General features: G+C 41.4%; 1 pseudogene; it reads left to right on the forward strand.

Moving 5' to 3' along the window:
- LOC134984573 (zinc finger protein 585A-like) overlaps positions 1 to 3,129 on the forward strand; it is a 207,174-nt pseudogene extending 204,045 nt beyond the window's left edge.
- The last annotated feature ends 18,047 nt before the right edge of the window (positions 3,130 to 21,176 follow it).

A 21,176-nucleotide genomic window follows, 5' to 3' on the forward strand; every position in this document is an offset into this window, starting at 1 on the left:
AACCCCATTACCCCAATGATACATCCAGCTCTATCAGCTGATCCCTGTGATCCTGGAAAATGTTCTCCTGATCACTCTGATATTGGTGCATCTGTTACAGCTCTGACCGTAGATACAGTGTTTCCCTGTTCTATAGATGCCAAATGTTTTACACAGAACACAAAGCCTATTAACCCACACACAGGTAAGGCAGGTGAAAGGCCAATAATATGTTCTGAGTGTGGGAAATGTTTTACATACAAATCACATCTTGTTGTACATCAGAGGAGTCACACAGGTGAGAAGCCATTTTCTTGCTCTGAGTGTTCTAAATATTTTACACGGAAATCAGATCTTGTTAAACATCAGCGAAGTCACACAGGTGAGAAGCCGTTTCCATGTTCTGAGTGTGGGAAATGTTTTGCACACAAACTGTATCTTGTTAGACATCAGAAGAGACACACAGGTGTGAAGCCATTTTCTTGCTCTGAGTGTGGGAAATGTTTTACACAGAAATCACAACTTGTTACACATCAGCAAATTCACACAGGTGAGAAGCCATTTTCTTGCTCTGAGTGTACGAAATGTTTTACACGGAAATCAGATCTTATTACACATCAGCGAAGTCACACTGGTGAGAAGCCATTTCCATGTTCTGAGTGTGGGAAATGTTTTGCACACAAATCAAATCTTACTAAACATGAAAGAAGTCACACAGATGAGAAGACATTTTCATGCTCCGAGTGTGGGAAATGTTTTACACGGAAATCAGATCTTGTTAAACATCAGAGAAGTCATACAGGTGAGAAACCGTATCCATGTTCTGAGTGTGGGAAATGTTTTGCACACAAATCAAATCTTACTAATCATGAAAGAAGTCACACAGGTGAGAAGCCATTTCCATGTTCTGAGTGTGGGAAATGTTTTGCACACAAACCAGATCTTGTTACACATCAGCGAAGTCACACAGGTGTGAAGCCATTTTCTTGCTCTGAGTGTGGGAAATGTTTTACACGGAAATCAGATCTTGTTAAACATCAGAGAAGTCACACAGGTGAGAAGCCATTTCCATGTTCTGAGTGTGGGAAATGTTTTGCACACAAACCAGATCTTGTTACACATCAGAGAAGTCACACAGGTGTGAAGCCATTTTCTTGCTCTGAGTGTGGGAAATGTTTTACACAGAAATCACAACTTTTTACACATCAGCGAAGTCACACAGGTGTGAAGCCATTTTCTTGCTGTGAGTGTGGGAAATGTTTTACACGGAAATCATATCTTGTTAATCATCAGAGAATTCACACAGGTGAGAAGCCATTTTCTTGCTCTGAGTGCGGGAAATTTTTTACACAGAAATCACATCTTGTTAGACATCAGCAAAGTCACACAGGTGAGAAGCCATTTCCATGTTTTTAGTGTGGCAAATGTTTTGCACGGAAATCAGTTCTCTTTATACATCAGAGAAGTCACAAAGGTGAGAAGCCATTTCCATGTTTTGAGTGTGGCAAATGTTTTGCACGGAAATCAGTTCTTGTTATACATCAGAGAAGTCACAAAGGTGAGAAGCCATTTCCATGTTTTGAGTGTGGGAAATGTTTTGCACACAAATCAGATCTGGTTAGACATAACAAGTCACACAGGTGTGAATCCATTTTCTTGCTCTGAGTGCGGGAAATGTTTTACACAGAAATCACATCTTGTTACACATCAGCGAAGTCACACAGGTGAGAGGCCATTTCCATACTCTGAGAAATAAGCTTTTGTTGCACACAATAGACTTCACTCAGGTGAGAAACCATTTTAATCTTCTGGAGTATACTTATCATTGCCATGTAATGTTCCTCAAGATTCTGTCCTATCTCTTATGCTTTTTGCAATATACATGCAACAGGTCCTTCTGATAGAAGCTCACCAACAAAGGGCAGGGCTACAGCTCAGCTTTGCTACCAGCCAGACTTAAGCTTGGAGGTTCAGAGTAACAAAATGCTGATCATGTGCGGAATCTTGGGGGTAAATTTACTAAGATGGGAGTTCTATTTAAGATGGGATGTTGCCAATAGCAAGACAGCCAGATACCAGCACTTATTTCCCTCAGAAGATCTACCTACAGTCATACATGTATTTGTATCATCACAAATAGACTACTGCAATGTCCTCTACCTTGGTCTCCCAGCAAAAGAATTGCACCGGTTGTAGCTTGTACAGACTGCAGCAGCCAGGCTGTTACCTAACCAGCCCGTTCCTGCCACATAACACCCATTCTCTGCTCCCTTCACCAGCTGCTTGTAAGATGGTGACTACATAATCTGCTTACTGATTCTCCCAGCCCTACATGATCCGGGTCCAAGGTACCAGAAGCAGCGCTCTGTTTGGTTCCATCTGCAGATAAAGGACTGTAACCAGCAGTATCATAATTCCCCAAGCAGTGCTAAGATGTCGGGTGACACAGGGTAGGCGGTACCTTTACAGTAGCGGGGGCTGCCGGAGCAGTGTGTACATAATGGAAAGCTGCTCAATCAGATTGTAATGTCACTCAGGTGCTAAAAGGGAGGGGTAATTCTGCGTTGGAAAAACTGTGTTCCCTAATGCACACCGAGTGAAAAATATTATTACATAATAGATAATACGGAGATCTTAGTTGCGTATATCTGCAGATATAGGGTTACGCCCCCAGGCCGATCGACAAGGCTTCTCCATCACTGGGGGTCCCTAATACTAGGTATGGGTCCGGGGTGCAGGACCCCACAATGTCGGCACAGGTCGGCCACCCCAGGTCAGCACACAGGTGAGAATTAATAATTAATAAGAAGCACATAAGAGCTATGTAAGTGGTGTGATTTAAATAATATATACAAAGTGATAGGGAAAATCATAAGTGTTAATAAAGTGTTAGGGTGTGCCGACCTGAAGCAGCCCAGCCATACCGACACAGGGGCCACCACACCCACCCCATAAATAATTACAAATATGTCTGGGTTAAATTCCCAGTGTAAGGCCACATGGTAATGGCTCCTACAGCATCTGAGAGCCAGCTTACCTGGGGATACCCCTGGATTCCCCTATGGCACTATGGAGTCAGCAATCCCTCCAAATGCTGACCCATCTATGCCTCTCTAAATACAATACACAAAATGGAAAGCTGCTCAATCAGATTGTAATGTCACTCAGGTGCTAAAAGGGAGGGGTAATTCTGTGTAGGAAAAAACTGTTCCCTAATGCACACCGAGTGAAAAATATTACTACATAATAGTCAGATAATACGGAGATCTTAGTTGCGTAGGGTTGCTTAACCCTATATCTGCAGATATACGCAACTAAGATCTCCGTATTATCTGACTATTATGTAGTAATATCTTTCACTCGGTGTGCATTAGGGAACACAGTTTTTTCCTACACAGAATTACCCCTCCCTTTTAGCACCTGAGTGATATTACAATCTGATTGAGCAGCTTTCCATTTTGTGTAGTGCAGTGTGTACATAGGTAATATTGTCTCCAAGCAGCACTGAGGTGTCAGGGGAAACAGGGCGGATGGCTGCAGTGCGGTACCAGGGGCTACTGGAGGCAGTGTCTATGTGGGTAATCATGTCCCAAAAAAGTGCTACGGTGTCAGGGAAACAGCGGGTGGCAGTAGTGGAAGGAGACAGGGTGGTGGCAGTAGAGGGGTAGACAGGGAAAGTGACAGTAGTGGGGGGATACTGCGGCGGTGGCAGTAGTGTGGGAAGATGGGGCAGTGGCAGTAGTAGGGGGGGGATACAGGGCGGATGGCAGTAGTGGGGGGGGGGGGCAGGGCGGATGGCCGCAGTGCAGTACCAGGGGCTGCTGGAGGCAGTAAAGAGGTGTATGAGTCCCGCACAGAACCAGTTGATAATTAGACTTAATGATTATTCCTTATTTCTAATTAATCCCTTGTATGTGCTACTGTTATTTGCTGTGTCAGCCTTTATGTGTGTTCTGTGTAATAATCCTGAAAGTAGTGCTGCCACCGATCTCATATCATTTGTAGTAACTTGGAAAAGATGAGATATGAGGTGCACTCTGGAAGCTTATAGGGGTTAATCAGAAATGAACGCAGATGTGACATCACGCAGCCTCCCGGAAAATGGTCCCGGCCCGTCCGCGTTCACCCCTCAGGGATTTGACCGCAATGTGCGCATGTATATATTGCCACCACCAGCAAACTGTTGAGAGACGCTATTGCGTCTGGGTCTGAATGACCCACATAGGCTGTTGTGCAGAGTAAAGTATTTTTGAAGTCTAAAATATAGAGAAAAATCTGTGTATTGAAGATATGAAATAAAGTTGTTTAAAAACAAAAGATGTCCGTTGAGTCTTTTTATGTGTCTGTGTATTATGTTATTTCCAGATAATTGTCACTATGGTGACAGAAACAATTTCCTGTTACTGTGTCATTGTATTGTTACTTTTGTGTCCACATAATATCAGTGTTGCTGTGTATAAATACCCCGTCTGGTGTATAAAGGTGGGTACACACGCTGCCATTGTGACTGTGCGATTTCCCTTGAACTGGCCGGAGCCCAGAACCTCCAATAGTGACTGTATGTACTTGTGTTTGTGGCTATGTCTTAGTGTAACAGCTCGTGTGAATAGTGGGGTGTATATAGATATCTTATTTTTTTTTAAATAAATTATGTCTGTTCAAAGGTTCAGTTTTTTTTTGTTTTTTTACTTGTAGGTGAATTAGGGTTGTTGTATTGTCGAAGTCAAAAATATTACATACACACCACATGCAAACACCAAACCGAGTGGCCTCTGCGTGCGCGTAGTCACCATGCGTACGCATCCACGCACGCTACGTACACTGGTTCACGTATTGACACGTGGTATGAGTATATACGGTAGCATACGCAATCGCACAGAAAAGCCACAAAGACATATTCAATATTCTATTTATATAGTGCATAATTTACACATAGGGGGAAATTTACTAAGATTCGTATTTTCCAGATTCAGGTCAAAGTTCAATCACGAATGACATCGAAAGTGTAAAACTGCAACTTTTTGAATTTATTACGACTAATTTACTAAGCTGTCGTATTCGGGTTTTTCTTTTCTTCCGATGTCTATGTCATTCGTGTTTTTTTATTGTTTTTTACGGCAGTGATTAGCAAAACACTGCCGACTTTTTTTACAATTAATCTCGGCCGGATCTGTGTGATCCGTGCTGGGGTTCATTTTTTTTATTTTTTATTATTAAACACTGTAAAATCTTTAAAAAAAATTGCGTGGGGTCCCCCCTCCTAAGCATAACCAGCCTCGGGCTCTTTGAGCCGATCCTGGTTGCAAAAATATGGGGGAAAAAATGACAGGGGTTCCCCCATATTTAAGCAACCAGCATCGGGCTCTGCGCCTGGTCCCAAAAATACGGGGGACAAAAAGAGTAGGGGTCCCCCGTATTTTTAAAACCAGCACCGGGCTCCACTAGCTGGACAGATAATGCCACAGCCGGGGGTCACTTTTATATAGTGCCCTGCGGCCGTGGCATCAAAAATCCAACTAGTCACCCCTGGTCGGGGTACCCTGGGGGAGTGGGGACCCCTTCAATCAAGGGGTCCCCCCCCCAGCCACCCAAGGGCCAGGGGTGAAACCCGAGGCTGTCCCCCCCCCCATCCAATGGGCTGCGGATGGGGGGGCTGATAGCCTTTGTTGTAAAAGAAAAGATATTGTTTTTAGTAGCAGTACTACAAGTCCCAGCAAGCCTCCCCCGCATGCTAGTACTTGGAGAACCACAAGTACCAGCATGCGGCGGAAAAACGGGCCCGCTGGTACCTGTAGTACTACTACTAAAAAAATACCCAAAAAAACACAAGACACACACACCGTGAAAGTATAATTTTATTACATACATACACACATACATACATACTTACCTTATGTTCCCACGCAGGTCGGTCCTCTTCTCCAGTAGAATCCAAGGGGTACCTGTTGAAAAAATTATACTCACGAGATCCAGGGGTCCTGGGTCCTCGGGGAATCCAGGTGTAATTCAAGTACTTGAAAAAAAAAAAAACCGCATACACGAGCCACGAACAGAAAGGGGACCCATGTATGCACATGGGTCACCTTTCTCCGAATGCCAGAAACCCACTTTGACTTCTGTCTAAGTGGGTTTCTTCAGCCAATCAGGGAGCGCCACGTTGTAGCACTCTCCTGATCAGCTGTGTGCTCCTGTCCTCACTGACAGGCAGCACGCGGCAGTGTTACAATGTAGCGCCTATGCGCTACATTGTAACCAATGATGGGAACTTTCTGCTCAGCGGTGACGTCACTTTAGGTCAACCGCAGGGCAGAAAGTTCCCATCATTGGTTACAATGTAGCGCATAGGCGCTACATTGTAACACTGCCGCGTGCTGCCTGTCAGTGAGGACAGGAGCACACTGCTGATCAGGAGAGTGCTACAACGTGGCGCTCCCTGATTGGCTGAAGAAACCCACTTAGACAGAAGTCAAAGTGGGTTTCTGGCATTTGGAGAAAGGTGGCCCATGTGCATACACGGGTCCCCTTTCTGTTCGTGGCTCGTGTATGCGTTTTTTTTTTTTTCAAGTACGTGGATTACACCTGGATTCCCCGAGGACCCAGGACCCCTGGATCTCGTGAGTATAATTTTTTCAACAGGTACCCCTTGGATTCTACTGGAGAAGAGGACCGACCTGCGTGGGAACATAAGGTAAGTATGTATGTATGTGTGTATGTATGTAATAAAATTATACTTTCACGGTGTGTGTGTCTTGTGTTTTTTTGGGTATTTTTTTAGTAGTAGTACTACAGGTACCAGCGGGCCCGTTTTTCCACCGCATGCTGGTACTTGTGGTTCTCCAAGTACCAGCATGCGGGGGAGGCTTGCTGGGACTTGTAGTACTGCTACTAAAAACAATATCTTTTCTTTTACAACAAAGGCTATCAGCCCCCCCATCCGCAGCCCATTGGATGGGGGGGACAGCCTCGGGCTTCACCCCTGGCCCTTGGGAGGCTGGGGGGGGGACCCCTTGATTGAAGGGGTCCCCACTCCCCCAGGGTACCCCGGCCAGGGGTGACTAGTTGGATTTTTGATGCCACGGCCGCAGGGCACTATATAAAAGTGACCCCCGGCTGTGGCATTATCTGTCCAGCTAGTGGAGCCCGGTGCTGGTTTTAAAAATACGGGGGACCCCTACTCTTTTTGTCCCCCGTATTTTTGGGACCAGGACCAGGCGCAGAGCCCGATGCTGGTTGCTTAAATATGGGGGAATCCCTGTCATTTTTTTCCCCATATTTTTGCAACCAGGATCGGCTCAAAGAGCCCGAGGCTGGTTATGCTTAGGAGGGGGGACCCCACGCAATTTTTTATTAAAAAATAAGCACTTTCCCACCCCTTCCCACTGATATACATGCACGGATCTCATGGATCCGTGCATGCCTATCTAATCACGGGGGGGAAAAAAAGGTCTGGTTTTTTTTAGCACTTTTTTACGAGTTGTAATTTTTCACGGCAGTGTTTGTTGTTTTTTTGCTTTGCACTTCTTAGTAAATGACCGAGATTCATACTTAAACAGCCGCGTTTTGACCGATGGTGTATTCATTCGTAATTTTTTACCTAGGACTTCAAAATATTACGAATGCCCTCATCACTGCCGTGATTATTGCTTAGTAAATTACCGAGATGACACTTTGAAGAAAAAACGTCATCTCGGTCAAAATCGGGAGCTTAGTAAATTTACCCCATAGTCTCCACACACATTTCCAGCAAGTTACATATACTCAAAGGATAGAATAACAGAGTAATTCAGGATGTGAGGGGATGGAGTAAGGTTAGGACTTAGTGTTTGGTATCCAGAAGTGCAATATCTTGAGACCTATATTCTGGTTGCTATGTGCAGTTTATAGCATGTTTCTGCACATATATAATGATAGAACAGCAGAGTTATTCAGGGTTACAGGATGTGAGGGGATGGAGCAAGGTTAGGACTTAGTGCTTGGTATCCAGAAGTGCAATATCTTGAGACCTATATTCTGGTTGCTATGTGCAGTATATAGCATGTTTCTGCACATATATAAGGATAGAACAGCAGAGTTATTCAGGGTTACAGGATGTGAGGGGATGGAGTAAGGTTAGGACTTAGTGTTTGGTATCCAGAAGTGCAATATCTTGAGACCTATATTCTGGTTGCTATTTGCAGTATATAGCATGTTTCTGCACATATATAAGGATAGAACAGCAGAGTTATTCAGGGTTACAGGATGTGAGGGGATGGAGTAAGGTTAGGACTTAGTGTTTGGTATCCAGAAGTGCAATATCTTGAGACATATATTCTGGTTGCTATTTGCAGTTTATAGCATGTTTCTGCACATATATAAGGATAGAACAGCAGAGTTATTCAGGGTTACAGGATGTGAGGGGATGGAGTAAGGTTAGGACTTAGTGTTTGGTATCCAGAAGTGCAATATCTTGAGACCTATATTCTGGTTGCTATTTGCAGTATATAGCATGTTTCTGCACATATATAAGGATAGAACAGCAGAGTTATTCAGGGTTACAGGATGTGAGGGGATGGAGTAAGGTTAGGACTTAGTGTTTGGTATCCAGAAGTGCAATATCTTGAGACCTATATTCTGGTTGCTATATGCAGTTTATAGCATGTTTCTGCACATATATAAGGATAGAACAGCAGAGTTATTCAGGGTTACAGGATGTGAGGGGATGGAGTAAGGTTAGGACTTAGTGTTTGGTAACCAGAAGTGCAATATCTTGAGACCTATATTCTGGTTGCTATGTGCAGTTTATAGCATGTTTCTGCACATATATAAGGAGAGAACAGCAGAGTTATTCAGGGTTACAGGATGTGAGGGGATGGAGTAAGGTTAGTACTTAGTGCTTGGTATCCAGATGTGCAATATCTTGAGACCTATATTCTGGTTGCTATGTGCAGTATATAGCATGTTTCTGCACATATATAAGGATAGAACAGCAGAGTTATTCAGGGTTACAGGATGTGAGGGGATGGAGTAAGGTTAGGACTTAGTGTTTGGTAACCAGAAGTGCAATATCTTGAGACCTATATTCTGGTTGCTATTTGCAGTTTATAGCATGTTTCTGCACATATATAAGGATAGAACAGCAGAGTTATTCAGGGTTACAGGATGTGAGGGGATGGAGTAAGGTTAGGACTTAGTTTTTGGTAACCAGAAGTGCAATATCTTGAGACCTATATTCTGGTTGCTATGTGCAGTTTATAGCATGTTTCTGCACATATATAAGGATAGAACACCAGAGTTATTCAGGGTTACAGGATGTGAGGGGATGGAGTAAGGTTAGGACTTAGTGTTTGGTATACAGAAGTGCAATATCTTGAGACCTATATTCTGGTTGCTATTTGCAGTTTATAGCATGTTTCTGCACATATATAAGGATAGAACAGCAGAGTTATTCAGGGTTACAGGATGTGAGGGGATGGAGTAAGGTTAGGACTTAGTGTTTGGTAACCAGAAGTGCAGTATCTTGAGACCTATATTCTGGTTGCTATTTGCAGTATATAGCATGTTTCTGCACATATATAAGGATAGAACAGCAGAGTTATTCAGGGTTACAGGATGTGAGGGGATGGAGTAAGGTTAGGACTTAGTGTTTGGTAACCAGAAGTGCAATATCTTGAGACCTATATTCTGGTTGCTATGTGCAGTTTATAGCATGTTTCTGCACATATATAAGGATAGAACAGCAGAGTTATTCAGGGTTACAGGATGTGAGGGGATGGAGTAAGGTTAGGACTTAGTGTTTGGTATCCAGAAGTGCAATATCTTGAGACCTACATTCTGGTTGCTATGTGCAGTGTATAGCTTGTTTCTGCACATATATAAGGATAGAACAGCAGAGTTATTCAGGGTTACAGGATGTGAGGGGATGGAGTAAGGTTAGGACTCAGTGTTTGGTAACCAGAAGTGCAATATCTTGAGACCTATATTCTGGTTGCTATGTGCAGTTTATAGCATGTTTCTGCACATATATAAGGATAGAACAGCAGAGTTATTCAGGGTTACAGGATGTGAGGGGATGGAGTAAGGTTAGGACTTAGTGCTTGGTATCCAGAAGTGCAATATCTTGAGACCTATATTCTGGTTGCTATGTGCAGTTTATAGCATGTTTCTGCACATATATAAGGATAGAACAGCAGAGTTATTCAGGGTTACAGGATGTGAGGGGATGGAGTAAGGTTAGGACTTAGTGTTTGGTAACCAGAAGTGCAATATCTTGAGACCTATATTCTGGTTGCTATTTGCAGTTTATAGCATGTTTCTGCACATATATAAGGATAGAACAGCAGAGTTATTCAGGGTTACAGGATGTGAGGGGATGGAGTAAGGTTAGGACTTAGTGTTTGGTAACCAGAAGTGCAATATCTTGAGACCTATATTCTGGTTGCTATTTGCAGTTTATAGCATGTTTCTGCACATATATAAGGATAGAACAGCAGAGTTATTCAGGGTTACAGGATGTGAGGGGATGGAGTAAGGTTAGGACTTAGTTTTTGGTAACCAGAAGTGCAATATCTTGAGACCTATATTCTGGTTGCTATGTGCAGTTTATAGCATGTTTCTGCACATATATAAGGATAGAACAGCAGAGTTATTCAGGGTTACAGGATGTGAGGGGATGGAGTAAGGTTAGGACTTAGTGTTTGGTAACCAGAAGTGCAATATCTTGAGACCTATATTCTGGTTGCTATTTGCAGTTTATAGCATGTTTCTGCACATATATAAGGATAGAACAGCAGAGTTATTCAGGGTTACAGGATGTGAGGGGATGGAGTAAGGTTAGGACTTAGTGCTTGGTATCCAGAAGTGCAATATCTTGAGACCTATATTCTGGTTGCTATGTGCAGTTTATAGCATGTTTATAAACATATATAAGGATAGAACAGCAGAGTTATTCAGGGTTACAGGATGTGAGGGGATGGAGTAAGGTTAGGACTTAGTGTTTGGTAACCAGAAGTGCAATATCTTGAGACCTATATTCTGGTTGCTATTTGCAGTTTATAGCATGTTTCTGTACATATATAAGGATAGAACAGCAGAGTTATTCAGGGTTACAGGATGTGAGGGGATGGAGTAAGGTTAGGACTTAGTTTTTGGTAACCAGAAGTGCAATATCTTGAGACCTATATTCTGGTTGCTATGTGCAGTGTATAGCATGTTTCTGCACATATATAAGGATAGAACAGCAGAGTTATTCAGGGTTACAGGATGTGAGGGGATGGAGTAAGGTTAGGACTTAGTGTTTGGTATCCAGAAGTGCAATATCTTGAGACCTATATTCTGGTTGCTATTTGCAGTTTATAGCATGTTTCTGCACATATATAAGGATAGAACAGCAGAGTTATTCAGGGTTACAGGATGTGAGGGGATGGAGTAAGGTTAGGACTTAGTGTTTGGTAACCAGAAGTGCAATATCTTGAGACCTATATTCTGGTTGCTATTTGCAGTTTATAGCATGTTTCTGTACATATATAAGGATAGAACAGCAGAGTTATTCAGGGTTACAGGATGTGAGGGGATGGAGTAAGGTTAGGACTTAGTGTTTGGTATCTAGAAGTGCAATATCTTGAGACCTATATTCTGGTTGCTATTTGCAGTTTATAACATGTTTCTGCACATATATAAGGATAGAACAGCAGAGTTATTCAGGGTTACAGGATGTGAGGGGATGGAGTAAGGTTAGGACTTAGTGTTTGGTAACCAGAAATGCAATATCTTGAGACCTATATTCTGGTTGCTATGTGCAGTATATAGCATGTTTATGCACATATATAAGGATAGAACAGCAGAGTTATTCAGGGTTACAGGATGTGAGGGGATGGAGCAAGGTTAGGACTTAGTGTTTGGTAACCAGAAGTGCAATATCTTGAGACCTATATTCTGGTTGCTATGTGCAGTTTATAGCATGTTTCTGCACATATATAAGGATAGAATAACAGAGTTATTCAGGGTTACAGGATGTGAGGGGATGGAGTAAGGTTAGGACTTAGTGTTTGGTAACCAGAAGTGCAATATCTTGAGACCTATATTCTGGTTGCTATGTGCAGTTTATAGCATGTTTCTGCACATATATAAGGATAGAACAGCAGAGTTATTCAGGGTTACAGGATGTGAGGGGATGGAGTAAGGTTAGGACTTAGTGTTTGGTAACCAGAAGTGCAATATCTTGAGACCTATATTCTGGTTGCTATTTGCAGTTTATAGCATGTTTCTGCACATATATAAGGATAGAACAGCAGAGTTATTCAGGGTTACAGGATGTGAGGGGATGGAGTAAGGTTAGGACTTAGTGCTTGGTATCCAGAAGTGCAATATCTTGAGACCTATATTCTGGTTGCTATGTGCAGTTTATAGCATGTTTATAAACATATATAAGGATAGAACAGCAGAGTTATTCAGGGTTACAGGATGTGAGGGGATGGAGTAAGGTTAGGACTTAGTGTTTGGTAACCAGAAGTGCAATATCTTGAGACCTATATTCTGGTTGCTATTTGCAGTTTATAGCATGTTTCTGTACATATATAAGGATAGAACAGCAGAGTTATTCAGGGTTACAGGATGTGAGGGGATGGAGTAAGGTTAGGACTTAGTTTTTGGTAACCAGAAGTGCAATATCTTGAGACCTATATTCTGGTTGCTATGTGCAGTGTATAGCATGTTTCTGCACATATATAAGGATAGAACAGCAGAGTTATTCAGGGTTACAGGATGTGAGGGGATGGAGTAAGGTTAGGACTTAGTGTTTGGTATCCAGAAGTGCAATATCTTGAGACCTATATTCTGGTTGCTATTTGCAGTTTATAGCATGTTTCTGCACATATATAAGGATAGAACAGCAGAGTTATTCAGGGTTACAGGATGTGAGGGGATGGAGTAAGGTTAGGACTTAGTGTTTGGTAACCAGAAGTGCAATATCTTGAGACCTATATTCTGGTTGCTATTTGCAGTTTATAGCATGTTTCTGTACATATATAAGGATAGAACAGCAGAGTTATTCAGGGTTACAGGATGTGAGGGGATGGAGTAAGGTTAGGACTTAGTGTTTGGTATCTAGAAGTGCAATATCTTGAGACCTATATTCTGGTTGCTATTTGCAGTTTATAACATGTTTCTGCACATATATAAGGATAGAACAGCAGAGTTATTCAGGGTTACAGGATGTGAGGGGATGGAGTAAGGTTAGGACTTAGTGTTTGGTAACCAGAAATGCAATATCTTGAGACCTATATTCTGGTTGCTATGTGCAGTATATAGCATGTTTATGCACATATATAAGGATAGAACAGCAGAGTTATTCAGGGTTACAGGATGTGAGGGGATGGAGCAAGGTTAGGACTTAGTGTTTGGTAACCAGAAGTGCAATATCTTGAGACCTATATTCTGGTTGCTATGTGCAGTTTATAGCATGTTTCTGCACATATATAAGGATAGAATAACAGAGTTATTCAGGGTTACAGGATGTGAGGGGATGGAGTAAGGTTAGGACTTAGTGTTTGGTAACCAGAAGTGCAATATCTTGAGACCTATATTCTGGTTGCTATGTGCAGTTTATAGCATGTTTCTGCACATATATAAGGATAGAACAGCAGAGTTATTCAGGGTTACAGGATGTGAGGGGATGGAGTAAGGTTAGGACTTAGTGTTTGGTATCCAGAAGTGCAATATCTTGAGACCTACATTCTGGTTGCTATGTGCAGTGTATAGCTTGTTTCTGCACATATATAAGGATAGAACAGCAGAGTTATTCAGGGTTACAGGATGTGAGGGGATGGAGTAAGGTTAGGACTCAGTGTTTGGTAACCAGAAGTGCAATATCTTGAGACCTATATTCTGGTTGCTATGTGCAGTTTATAGCATGTTTCTGCACATATATAAGGATAGAACAGCAGAGTTATTCAGGGTTACAGGATGTGAGGGGATGGAGTAAGGTTAGGACTTAGTGCTTGGTATCCAGAAGTGCAATATCTTGAGACCTATATTCTGGTTGCTATGTGCAGTTTATAGCATGTTTCTGCACATATATAAGGATAGAACAGCAGAGTTATTCAGGGTTACAGGATGTGAGGGGATGGAGTAAGGTTAGGACTTAGTGTTTGGTAACCAGAAGTGCAATATCTTGAGACCTATATTCTGGTTGCTATTTGCAGTTTATAGCATGTTTCTGCACATATATAAGGATAGAACAGCAGAGTTATTCAGGGTTACAGGATGTGAGGGGATGGAGTAAGGTTAGGACTTAGTGTTTGGTAACCAGAAGTGCAATATCTTGAGACCTATATTCTGGTTGCTATTTGCAGTTTATAGCATGTTTCTGCACATATATAAGGATAGAACAGCAGAGTTATTCAGGGTTACAGGATGTGAGGGGATGGAGTAAGGTTAGGACTTAGTGTTTGGTAACCAGAAGTGCAATATCTTGAGACCTATATTCTGGTTGCTATGTGCAGTTTATAGCATGTTTCTGCACATATATAAGGATAGAACAGCAGAGTTATTCAGGGTTACAGGATGTGAGGGGATGGAGTAAGGTTAGGACTTAGTGTTTGGTATCCAGAAGTGCAATATCTTGAGACCTATATTCTGGTTGCTATTTGCAGTTTATAGCATGTTTCTGCACATATATAAGGATAGAACAGCAGAGTTATTCAGGGTTACAGGATGTGAGGGGATGGAGTAAGGTTAGTACTTAGTTTTTGGTAACCAGAAGTGCAATATCTTGAGACCTATATTCTGGTTGCTATGTGCAGTTTATAGCATGTTTCTGCACATATATAAGGATAGAACAGCAGAGTTATTCAGGGTTACAGGATGTGAGGGGATGGAGAAAGGTTAGGACTTAGTGCTTGGTATCCAGAAGTGCAATATCTTGAGACCTATATTCTGGTTGCTATTTGCAGTTTATAGCATGTTTCTGCACATATATAAGGATAGAACAGCAGAGTTATTCAGGGTTACAGGATGTGAGGGGATGGAGTAAGGTTAGTACTTAGTTTTTGGTAACCAGAAGTGCAATATCTTGAGACCTATATTCTGGTTGCTATGTGCAGTTTATAGCATGTTTCTGCACATATATAAGGATAGAACAGCAGAGTTATTCAGGGTTACAGGATGTGAGGGGATGGAGAAAGGTTAGGACTTAGTGCTTGGTATCCAGAAGTGCAATATCTTGAGACCTATATTCTGGTTGCTATGTGCAGTATATAGCATGTTTCTGCACATATATAAGGATAGAACAGCAGAGTTATTCAGGGTTACAGGATGTGAGGGGATGGAGAAAGGTTAGGACTTAGTGTTTGGTATCCAGAAGTGCAATATCTTGAGACCTATATTCTGGTTGCTATGTGCAGTTTATAGCATGTTTCTGCACATATATAAGGATAGAACAGCAGAGTTATTCAGGGTTACAGGATGTGAGGGGATGGAGAAAGGTTAGGACTTAGTGCTTGGTATCCAGAAGTGCAATATCTTGAGACCTATATTCTGGTTGCTATGTGCAGTATATAGCATGTTTCTGCACATATATAAGGATAGAACAGCAGAGTTATTCAGGGTTACAGGATGTGAGGGGATGGAGTAAGGTTAGGACTTAGTGTTTGGTAACCAGAAGTGCAATATCTTGAGACCTATATTCTGGTTGCTATGTGCAGTATATAGCATGTTTCTGCACATATATAAGGATAGAACAGCAGAGTTATTCAGGGTTACAGGATGTGAGGGGATGGAGTAAGGTTAGTACTTAGTGTTTGGTATACAGAAGTGCAATATCTTGAGACCTATATTCTGGTTGCTATGTGCAGTTTATAGCATGTTTCTGCACATATATAAGGATAGAACACCAGAGTTATTCAGGGTTACAGGATGTGAGGGGATGGAGTAAGGTTAGGACTTAGTGTTTGGTATACAGAAGTGCAATATCTTGAGACCTATATTCTGGTTGCTATTTGCAGTTTATAGCATGTTTCTGCACATATATAAGGATAGAACAGCAGAGTTATTCAGGGTTACAGGATGTGAGGGGATGGAGTAAGGTTAGGACTTAGTGCTTGGTATCCAGATGGTGCAATATCTTGAGACCTATATTCTGGTTGCTATGTGCAGTATATAGCATGTTTCTGCACATATATAAGGATAGAACAGCAGAGTTATTCAGGGTTACAGGATGTGAGGGGATGGAGTAAGGTTAGGACTTAGTGTTTGGTATCCAGAAGTGCAATATCTTGAGACCTATATTCTGGTTGCTATTTGCAGTATATAGCATGTTTCTGCACATATATAAGGATAGAACAGCAGAGTTATTCAGGGTTACAGGATGTGAGGGGATGGAGTAAGGTTAGGACTTAGTGTTTGGTAACCAGAAGTGCAATATCTTGAGACCTATATTCTGGTTGCTATTTGCAGTTTTTAGCATGTTTCTGCACATATATAAGGATAGAACAGCAGAGTTATTCAGGGATACAGGATGTGAGGGGATGGAGTAAGGTTAGGACTTAGTGCTTGGTATCCAGAAGTGCAATATCTTGAGACCTATATTCTGGTTGCTATATGCAGTTTATAACATGTTTCTGCACATATATAAGGATAGAACAGCAGAATTATTCAGGGTTACAGGATGTGAGGGCATGGAGTAAGGTTAGGACTTAGTGTTTGGTATCCAGAAGTGCAATATCTTGAGACCTATATTCTGGTTGCTATATGCAGTTTATAACATGTTTCTGCACATATATAAGGATAGAACAGCAGAGTTATTCAGGGTTACAGGATGTGAGGGGATGGAGTAAGGTTAGTACTTAGTGTTTGGTATCCAGAAGTGCAATATCTTGAGACATATATTCTGGGTGCTATGTGCAGTTCATAGCATGTTTCTGCACATATATAAGGATAGAACAGCAGAGTTATTCAGGGTTACAGGATGTGAGGGGATGGAGTAAGGTTAGTACTTAGTGTTTGGTAACCAGAAGTGCAATATCTTGAGACCTATATTCTGGTTGCTATGTGCAGTGTATAGCATGTTTCTGCACATATATAAGGATAGAACAGCAGAGTTATTCAGGGTTACAGGATGTGAGGGGATGGAGTAAGGTTAGTACTTAGTGTTTGGTATCCAGAAGTGCAATATCTTGAGACATATATTCTGGTTGCTATGTGCAGTTTATAGCATGTTTCTGCACATATATAAGGATAGAACAGCAGAGTTATTCAGGGTTACAGGATGTGAGGGGATGGAGTAAGGTTAGGACTTAGTGTTTGGTAACCAGAAGTGCAATATCTTGAGACCTATATTCTGGTTGCTATTTGCAGTTTATAGCATGTTTCTGCACATATATAAGGATAGAACAGCAGAGTTATTCAGGGTTACAGGATGTGAGGGGATGGAGTAAGGTTAGGACTTAGTGCTTGGTATCCAGAAGTGCAATATCTTGAGACCTATATTCTGGTTGCTATGTGCAGTTTATAGCATGTTTATAAACATATATAAGGATAGAACAGCAGAGTTATTCAGGGTTACAGGATGTGAGGGGATGGAGTAAGGTTAGGACTTAGTGTTTGGTAACCAGAAGTGCAATATCTTGAGACCTATATTCTGGTTGCTATTTGCAGTTTATAGCATGTTTCTGTACATATATAAGGATAGAACAGCAGAGTTATTCAGGGTTACAGGATGTGAGGGGATGGAGTAAGGTTAGGACTTAGTTTTTGGTAACCAGAAGTGCAATATCTTGAGACCTATATTCTGGTTGCTATGTGCAGTGTATAGCATGTTTCTGCACATATATAAGGATAGAACAGCAGAGTTATTCAGGGTTACAGGATGTGAGGGGATGGAGTAAGGTTAGGACTTAGTGTTTGGTATCCAGAAGTGCAATATCTTGAGACCTATATTCTGGTTGCTATTTGCAGTTTATAGCATGTTTCTGCACATATATAAGGATAGAACAGCAGAGTTATTCAGGGTTACAGGATGTGAGGGGATGGAGTAAGGTTAGGACTTAGTGTTTGGTAACCAGAAGTGCAATATCTTGAGACCTATATTCTGGTTGCTATTTGCAGTTTATAGCATGTTTCTGTACATATATAAGGATAGAACAGCAGAGTTATTCAGGGTTACAGGATGTGAGGGGATGGAGTAAGGTTAGGACTTAGTGTTTGGTATCTAGAAGTGCAATATCTTGAGACCTATATTCTGGTTGCTATTTGCAGTTTATAACATGTTTCTGCACATATATAAGGATAGAACAGCAGAGTTATTCAGGGTTACAGGATGTGAGGGGATGGAGTAAGGTTAGGACTTAGTGTTTGGTAACCAGAAATGCAATATCTTGAGACCTATATTCTGGTTGCTATGTGCAGTATATAGCATGTTTATGCACATATATAAGGATAGAACAGCAGAGTTATTCAGGGTTACAGGATGTGAGGGGATGGAGCAAGGTTAGGACTTAGTGTTTGGTAACCAGAAGTGCAATATCTTGAGACCTATATTCTGGTTGCTATGTGCAGTTTATAGCATGTTTCTGCACATATATAAGGATAGAATAACAGAGTTATTCAGGGTTACAGGATGTGAGGGGATGGAGTAAGGTTAGGACTTAGTGTTTGGTAACCAGAAGTGCAATATCTTGAGACCTATATTCTGGTTGCTATGTGCAGTTTATAGCATGTTTCTGCACATATATAAGGATAGAACAGCAGAGTTATTCAGGGTTACAGGATGTGAGGGGATGGAGTAAGGTTAGGACTTAGTGTTTGGTAACCAGAAGTGCAATATCTTGAGACCTATATTCTGGTTGCTATTTGCAGTTTATAGCATGTTTCTGCACATATATAAGGATAGAACAGCAGAGTTATTCAGGGTTACAGGATGTGAGGGGATGGAGTAAGGTTAGGACTTAGTGCTTGGTATCCAGAAGTGCAATATCTTGAGACCTATATTCTGGTTGCTATGTGCAGTTTATAGCATGTTTATAAACATATATAAGGATAGAACAGCAGAGTTATTCAGGGTTACAGGATGTGAGGGGATGGAGTAAGGTTAGGACTTAGTGTTTGGTAACCAGAAGTGCAATATCTTGAGACCTATATTCTGGTTGCTATTTGCAGTTTATAGCATGTTTCTGTACATATATAAGGATAGAACAGCAGAGTTATTCAGGGTTACAGGATGTGAGGGGATGGAGTAAGGTTAGGACTTAGTTTTTGGTAACCAGAAGTGCAATATCTTGAGACCTATATTCTGGTTGCTATGTGCAGTGTATAGCATGTTTCTGCACATATATAAGGATAGAACAGCAGAGTTATTCAGGGTTACAGGATGTGAGGGGATGGAGTAAGGTTAGGACTTAGTGTTTGGTATCCAGAAGTGCAATATCTTGAGACCTATATTCTGGTTGCTATTTGCAGTTTATAGCATGTTTCTGCACATATATAAGGATAGAACAGCAGAGTTATTCAGGGTTACAGGATGTGAGGGGATGGAGTAAGGTTAGGACTTAGTGCTTGGTATCCAGAAGTGCAATATCTTGAGACCTATATTCTGGTTGCTATGTGCAGTTTATAGCATGTTTCTGCACATATATAAGGATAGAACAGCAGAGTTATTCAGGGTTACAGGATGTGAGGGGATGGAGTAAGGTTAGGACTTAGTGTTTGGTAACCAGAAGTGCAATATCTTGAGACCTATATTCTGGTTGCTATTTGCAGTTTATAGCATGTTTCTGCACATATATAAGGATAGAACAGCAGAGTTATTCAGGGTTACAGGATGTGAGGGGATGGAGTAAGGTTAGGACTTAGTGTTTGGTAACCAGAAGTGCAATATCTTGAGACCTATATTCTGGTTGCTATTTGCAGTTTATAGCATGTTTCTGCACATATATAAGGATAGAACAGCAGAGTTATTCAGGGTTACAGGATGTGAGGGGATGGAGTAAGGTTAGGACTTAGTGTTTGGTAACCAGAAGTGCAATATCTTGAGACCTATATTCTGGTTGCTATGTGCAGTTTATAGCATGTTTCTGCACATATATAAGGATAGAACAGCAGAGTTATTCAGGGTTACAGGATGTGAGGGGATGGAGTAAGGTTAGGACTTAGTGTTTGGTATCCAGAAGTGCAATATCTTGAGACCTATATTCTGGTTGCTATTTGCAGTTTATAGCATGTTTCTGCACATATATAAGGATAGAACAGCAGAGTTATTCAGGGTTACAGGATGTGAGGGGATGGAGTAAGGTTAGTACTTAGTTTTTGGTAACCAGAAGTGCAATATCTTGAGACCTATATTCTGGTTGCTATGTGCAGTTTATAGCATGTTTCTGCACATATATAAGGATAGAACAGCAGAGTTATTCAGGGTTACAGGATGTGAGGGGATGGAGAAAGGTTAGGACTTAGTGCTTGGTAACCAGAAGTGCAATATCTTGAGACCTATATTCTGGTTGCTATTTGCAGTTTATAGCATGTTTCTGCACATATATAAGGATAGAACAGCAGAGTTATTCAGGGTTACAGGATGTGAGGGGATGGAGTAAGGTTAGTACTTAGTTTTTGGTAACCAGAAGTGCAATATCTTGAGACCTATATTCTGGTTGCTATGTGCAGTTTATAGCATGTTTCTGCACATATATAAGGATAGAACAGCAGAGTTATTCAGGGTTACAGGATGTGAGGGGATGGAGAAAGGTTAGGACTTAGTGCTTGGTATCCAGAAGTGCAATATCTTGAGACCTATATTCTGGTTGCTATGTGCAGTATATAGCATGTTTCTGCACATATATAAGGATAGAACAGCAGAGTTATTCAGGGTTACAGGATGTGAGGGGATGGAGAAAGGTTAGGACTTAGTGTTTGGTATCCAGAAGTGCAATATCTTGAGACCTATATTCTGGTTGCTATGTGCAGTTTATAGCATGTTTCTGCACATATATAAGGATAGAACAGCAGAGTTATTCAGGGTTACAGGATGTGAGGGGATGGAGAAAGGTTAGGACTTAGTGCTTGGTATCCAGAAGTGCAATATCTTGAGACCTATATTCTGGTTGCTATGTGCAGTATATAGCATGTTTCTGCACATATATAAGGATAGAACAGCAGAGTTATTCAGGGTTACAGGATGTGAGGGGATGGAGTAAGGTTAGGACTTAGTGTTTGGTAACCAGAAGTGCAATATC

The sequence above is a fragment of the Pseudophryne corroboree genome (assembly GCF_028390025.1).
Source record: "Pseudophryne corroboree isolate aPseCor3 chromosome 3 unlocalized genomic scaffold, aPseCor3.hap2 SUPER_3_unloc_66, whole genome shotgun sequence".
In the NCBI taxonomy this organism is placed as follows: domain Eukaryota; kingdom Metazoa; phylum Chordata; class Amphibia; order Anura; family Myobatrachidae; genus Pseudophryne; species Pseudophryne corroboree.